Source organism: Entelurus aequoreus, linkage group LG16, assembly GCF_033978785.1.
Source record: "Entelurus aequoreus isolate RoL-2023_Sb linkage group LG16, RoL_Eaeq_v1.1, whole genome shotgun sequence".
Taxonomy (NCBI): domain Eukaryota; kingdom Metazoa; phylum Chordata; class Actinopteri; order Syngnathiformes; family Syngnathidae; genus Entelurus; species Entelurus aequoreus.
The window spans coordinates 31,765,487-31,772,125 of record NC_084746.1 but is presented as its reverse complement, the minus strand read 5'-3'; positions in this window follow the sequence as shown (position 1 = coordinate 31,772,125).

The following is a 6,639-nucleotide window of genomic DNA, read 5'->3' as shown; positions in this document are numbered from 1 at the left end:
ATGTTCTATTTTCATCAGAAATGTTGCTTTTTTTTTGATCCGTCATTTGCTTGCTTACCAGGGGTTGACCTGTAAAAACAATACAATTGATTGGAAGCAAGAGATGACGCATAGGGGCTGTGACGTACATTTCGATCGACAATATACTAAAATTAGAGATGTTCAATAATGGCTTTTTTGCCGATATCCGATATTCCGATATTGTCCAACTCTTAATTACCGATTCCGATATCAACCGATACCGATATATACAGTCGTGGAATTAACACATTATTATGCCTAATTTTGTTGTGATGCCCCGCTGGTTGCATTAAACACTGTAACAAGGTTTTCCAAAATAAATCAACTCAAATTATGGAAAAAAAATGCCAACATGGCACTGCCATATTTATTTTTGAAGTCACAAAGTGCATTATTTTTTAACATGCCTCAAAACAGCAGCTTGGAATTTGGGACATGCTCTCCCTGAGAGAGCATGAGGAGGTTGAGGTGGGCGGGGTTGAGGTGGGGGGGTAGAGGGTAGCGGGGGGTGTATATTGTAGCGTCCCGGAAGAGTTAGTGCTGCAAGGGGTTCTGGGTATTTGTTCTGTTGTGTTTATGTTGTGTTACGGTGCGGATGTTCTCCCGAAATGTGTTTGTCATTCTTGTTTGGTGTGGGTTCCCAGTGCGGCGCATATTTGTAACAGTGTTTAAGTTGTTTATGCGGTCACCCTCAGTGTGACCTGTATGGCTGTTGACCAATTATGCATGGCATTCACTTGTGTGTGTGAAAAGCCGTAGATATTATGTGATTGGGCGGGCACGCAAAGGCAATGCCTTTAAGGATTATTGGCGCTCTGTACTTCTCCCTACGTCCGTGTACCACTCTGTACAGCGGCGTTTTAAAAAGTCATAAATTTTACTTTTTGAAACCCATACCGATAATTTCTGATATTACATTTTATAGCATTTATCGGCCGACATTATCGGCAGTCCGATATTATCGGACATCTCTAACTAAAATGTTTTAATTTCATATGACAAGATCCCGGAACTCTCCAAAACAACAACTGTTGAAATAAAATAAACTAACTAAATAAAATAAAATAAATTAAGTAGCCATTATTTGTTGATATTGTGTTTCAAAGCCAAAGGGAGCCACGGCGTCGGCATGAAAGAGCTGCATGCGGCTCCAGAGCCGGCGGTTGCAGACCCCTGATTTATGGTAACGCAATATTTTTTTTAATATTAATCACATGCGTTAACGCTTTAACATTGACAGCCCTAATATATATTTTTTATTATTATTATTTTGTTTAATGCACTTCATTAATCAGTCAATTGTACCTTAAGGTATTTAGCATAGAGCCGAAGACATTAAAGCAGCAATTAGAAATGACACAACACACACACACACACACGTGCAAGTGTTTTGTACAAAATAAAACTTCTCAGCTGTCGTGTACAAAGTTGTGGTTGCTAAGAGTTGATGTCAAGTCACACAATCTAAACCCTGTAACTCTGTAAAACCAGATGTATCCAAAATGAGGTGCAGGGGCCATTTGCCATCGCTGGCAGGGATTTTTTTTTTTTTTTACCCAAAGCCATTTTTATGTGCCAAAAGCAGACAGCACAAATAAAGTTTGGGAACCACTGGTTTACTATACGCAGAGGTAGGTATTAACACGCTACATTTACTTCAGTCACTTTTTGGATAAATTGTACGTGTCAGAGTAGTTTTAATGAGATATACTTTTTACTTTTACTTGAGTAATTTTGTAAGCAGGACAGTAATTTATATGGAGTTTTCCCCAATCACTACATTATCATTATATGTCTTAATGATCTATTGATTGCTGCTTGCAAAGACGCGTTCTTTTGTCTTTGACTAGAAGTTCGACTTCTACCTTGTTTACTTCCATGACGACCTCCTTAAGGTTTTGCAAACAATCAGAAATATCAAGCAGCTAAAATGCACCAAACATGAATACACGTGGAGAGTGTTTTGCATTTTCCCATCATGAATTGTAATGGATTTAAATGGGTGTTTATGGTGCATGGATGTTTTTTTATAATGTCTACAAAATTTAGTGAGCAGAATATGTTATGTGTATTATGTAAGGGTGTATCGGTAAACAAAAATATCGGTTCGGTACGTACCTTGGTTTAGAGGTCACGGTTCGGTTCATTGTTGGTACAGTAAGAAAACAACAAAATAAACATTTTCTGGTTATATATTTACCAAATTTGCAAACAATGGCTTCATCTTTTTAACATTGGGAACACTATAATAATTCTGCCCAAAAATACAAATAGCTCTGTGTGTGATGGATGTGAGCCACCACTAGGCTGATCAGTGCAACAGCAGGCAGTCATGAATGCTAAGCATAACAATAACAGTCTGACCAGAACTCTCTAATAACTAAAGTTCCTTGGGTGAATAATATAAACTCACTACACCGGTATGTTTTAGTGCTTTCATGGTGACTTTACTGACAGATATAAGTTAGAAGTTTACACCACTTTATATTTGAAATGAAAACATCGGAGGATGAATGTCCCATAACAAGAAGACAGTGAAAAAGAAGAAGCTAATCAACCACGGCGGAGGTGCGCAATTTTTCAGGATTTATGCAGATCCTAAATACAGCTCAGCAGGTACCAGAAGGTAAGAAAAGTTGCTTTTGCATAATATTGCGAAACAAAACACCAGATATGTCTTACCTTATACACACACCATAATAATACTTGTATGTTGAAGCACAGTACAATCCATCAAGCGGTGCGGCTTCATAGCTTAACAAAGTCGTACTAAAACATGTTGATAGATTTTTGAGCGCCGTGTGTAATGTTCTATATTTTCAATGGAACATATAAAATGTTGGTGTTGTTTACTTGAGTCATATTGCATTCTTCATTTATCTCTTATGTGTGACTGCCATCTACTAGTCACATTTGTAATTACACCATGTACCAAATGAAATAGCTTCGAAGTCGGTAAGCTCAACCAAACTTATTCCTTACATTAGGCCAGTGGTTCTCAAACTTTTTTTGTCATCCCCCACTTTGGACAAGGGGGAGTTTTCAAGCCCCACCTGCCCCCATCGCCCCAACAGAATGCTAATGCCAAGCTTAACATTTTCAAATTTATCGAACATCAAGTAACATCAAGTTTTATACATTCAAACTCAATAACATAAAATAAAATCAAGTTCAATAATAAATAAAATAACTGTGCAGCTGTGGTATAACTTGCATTAAGTTCAATATCAAATAAAATAACTTGCATCAATTCAATAATAAATAAAGCAAAAGTGTTATAACTTGCATCAAGTTCAATAATAAATCAAAAAAAGTGTTATAACTTGCGTCAAGTTCAATAATAAATCAAAAAAAGTGTTATAACTTGCATCAAGTTCAATAATAAATCAAATAAAAGTGTTATAACTTGCATCAAGTTCAATAATAAATCAAATAACTTGCATCAAGTTTAATAATAAATAAAACAAAAGTGTTATAACTTGCATCAAGTTCAATAATAAATAAAACAAAAGTGTTATAACTTGCATCAAGTTCAATAATAAATCAAAAAAAGTGTTACAACTTGCATCAAGTTCAATAATAAATCAAATAAAAGTGTTATAACTTGCATCAAGTTCAATAATAAATAAAACAAAAGTTTTATAACTTGCATCAAGTTCAATAATAAATCAAAAAAAGTGTTATAACTTGCATCAAGTTCAATAATAAATCAAATAAAACTGTTATAACTTGCATCAAGTTCAATAATAAATGAAAATAAAAGTGCCACTTTGCAATCTTTGCCAAAAAAAGGAGGACAGGACAAGTGAACATGAGTTTTACAGTACTCCAGCATTAGTGGCTGCAATGAGCCTGTTTTGTACTGCACAGCTTTTCAAATCGGGGTTGCAGGCTTGACACTGCCACTGTTAAAACCTCATTGAATTCGGGGCTGAGCTGCCTTGACGCGAGTGCTTCCCGGTGAATGACACATTGTGTCCGATGCGCATTTGGCGCAACCCTTTTTATTAGAGCCTGCAGCCCGTTTCTTGACTTTGCCATGCGCGCCATCAGAGCAAAAGCCCACACAGTTTTCCCATTTAAGGTCGTGTTCTTTGAGGAAACTGTCCATTATCTTGAACAGCTCATCAGCAGTGGCTCTATTTTTTATGTATTTGCAAAACAGCAAATCCTCGCACAGTGACTCGCCATTCACAAAGCTTCCGCTTAGCCCCGCCCCCATTAGTTACTGTTGCTGTCTGTCAAACTTTCGCTCCTACCTAGAAATGTAAAGCATACAGGAAAAATAAGTAATTTACATTTGTTCTGTAAAGGAATGGTTGTTGTTGAGTGTGTTGTACCACGGACCCATTTGGGAGTGGGACAGGAAGTTCAGGGGCTCCCGAGTAAAGAGTCAACTAGAGTTGGTGTCTGTCGTCATTCTTAGTTGTATTATAACACTAACATAACATGGTGTCAGAAACTGAGTGACGTTAGTGGTACGGTAGTAACGAGCAGTGTAACCGAGAAGATTACAACGAAAAAGAAAAAGACGACGTAAGAAAAAAAAAAAAAAAAAAAAAAAATGGACGAACAACAGCAACAGTTAGCAGCGCGGCCCCAAGTGCCTCAATACTTCCCGCCAAGTAAATTTGACTTTTCGAAACCAGAGGAATGGCCAAGATGGAGTACGCGATTTAATCGCTATAGAATTGCATCTGGACTGGACAAGCAGTCTCAGGAATTCCAGGTGAATGCTTTTATGTACTCGGCGGGGGAGGAGGCTGAGGACGTTTTGAAGGCGCTGCAGCTAACGGAGGAACAAAAGAAGTCCTACAACGACGTCACGGCAGCATTCGAAAAACACTGCGTGAGTAAACGGAACGTGATCTATGAAAGGGCCTGCTTTAACCGGCGATGTCAGCAACCAGGCGAGACTGTGGAGTCCTTTATCACCGCCGTGCACACGTTAGCTGAACATTGCGAGTTTGGTACTCTGAGGGACGAGTTAATAAGGGACAGACTAGTTGTCGGGATCCTAGATGCGAGGCTGTCGGAGCGTTTACAGCTAGATGCAGAACTCACCCTAGAAAAAGCCATAACGCAGATCAAGCAAAGTGCAGCAGTGAAAAAACAACAGCCGGGGCTGAGGGGGGCAGAGCCGTCAGCAGGTCATGTAGAAGCAATAACAAAGAACCAAATGGGGCGAAAAGTTGAATACAATAAAACTCCCATGGAAAGAGTGCAGACAACAGGGTGTGGCAAGTGTGGGAACACGAAAAAACACCCATGGAAAGAGTGTCCTGCTCGTGATGCCGAGTGTCACAAGTGCCACAAAAGAGGACATTTTGCCAAAATATGCAGGTCAGCTAAAAGTGTGCACGACATCATACAGAGTGAGGAGGAGGAGTTTGAGTTTGCGTTCCTGGGCGAAGTGAGCTCAGAGGGAGAGGATGAATGGATCGGAATGCTACAGTTGAACGGACGAGAGCTGGCGTTCAAGCTGGATACGGGGGCTGCTGTCAACGCGATTCCCAGCAGTATCTACTTCAGAAAAATCCACGGGGCACTGCAACAGTCAAGAAAAGTGCTGTATGGCCCAGGGCAACACAGACTTGAGGTTGATGGATGTTTTAAAGGGGGTCTGACGGCAAAGGGCAAAACAACCAGACAGGATGTTTATGTTGTCAATGGACTGTCCAAGCCTCTGATAGGCCTCCCAGCGATCAAGGCCCTCGATCTGGTGCGGCGTGTTGATACAGTGGAAACACAGCAGAAGGACTTTAAAGCGCTGTTTCCCACTGTGTTCACCGGGTTAGGGAAATTAAAGGAGCCCTACACCATCGCCCTGGAGCCCGATGCAGTCCCCTACGCTCTGTCCTCCCCACGCCGCGTGCCTCTTCCCCTCTGCGACAAAGTCAAGAAGGAACTGGATCGCATGGTCGACATGGGTGTCATCTCCAGGGTGACACAACCCACACCCTGGTGTGCTGGCTTAGTCGTAGTGCCGAAGCCCAACGGCAAGATGCGGCTGTGCGTAAACCTAACCCATTTAAACGGGTGGATTCAGAGGGAGAGATACATCCTCCCCGCTGTCGACCACACCCTGGGCATGCTGGCCGGGGCGAAAACGTTCACAAAGCTGGACGCCACCTCCGGCTTCTGGCAAATCCCGCTAGCAGAGGAAAGTAAGCTGATGACGACATTCATCACCCCGTTCGGACGGTACGCGTTCAACCGCTTGCCGTTCGGGATTTCCTCTGCACCTGAACACTTTCAGCGGCGGATGTTGCAGATGCTGGAGAGCTGCGCAGGCGCAGTGTGTCACGCGGACGACATTTTGGTTTACGGGGACAGCCAGACCCAGCACGACGAGAGACTCTGTCAGGTCCTGAAGAAGCTCCAGGAGGAGGGACTAACATTGAATGGGGAGAAGTGTGAGTTCAGCAAGAACAGCATCACTTTCCTGGGCCACCGAGTCTCCGTGGATGGTGTGACACCGGACATCGAAAAGATCAAAGCCATACAGGAGATGCCTGCACCGACGGACGTCGAGGGGGTGAAGAGACTCATGGGGATGGCCAACTACCTCAGCAAGTTCCTGCCGCACCTCGCGTCATACACACGCCCAATCAAAGA